A 480-nucleotide genomic window follows, 5' to 3' on the forward strand; every position below is an offset into this window, starting at 1 on the left:
CAACATTCGTATGTTGATTTATCAATTTACTATTGGAGGTCAGTGTAAATTGGAGGCGGATCGTTCTCGTTCGGGAAGGGGTGTGCGTGTGAGGGGATTCGATTAATCTGTCCCGGGCGTCCAGGTAGACGAGTTTTGCACGGATGAATGTTGATTACATTCGTTTTGGAACCGGGCTGCTCCCGGGCGTGAGCGAGGAGCCCCGTTCAAAACGTGCTCAAAATAAACGTCAGGTAATTAGCACGTGGAGTAATAAGTAGGCTTGATTTAGATAAAAACGCTTTATCTGCTTTCCCAATCAACATTCTAACATATATTTAATGGAAAGGAGATGTGGTATGTTTCTGAACAGAGCACGATGCTGCCTGGTTGACAACATGACCGAGCGGCGCAGAGTACTGTTCCATTTGAGAGTGCGCTCCACCCTCACCGCTTTTACCCGTTGACGTCACCGGCCATAGACCGGTGCCCCGCCGCTCA

This window comes from Salmo salar, chromosome 05, assembly GCF_965601325.2.
Source record: "Salmo salar chromosome 05, fSalSal1, whole genome shotgun sequence".
NCBI lineage: Eukaryota > Metazoa > Chordata > Actinopteri > Salmoniformes > Salmonidae > Salmo > Salmo salar.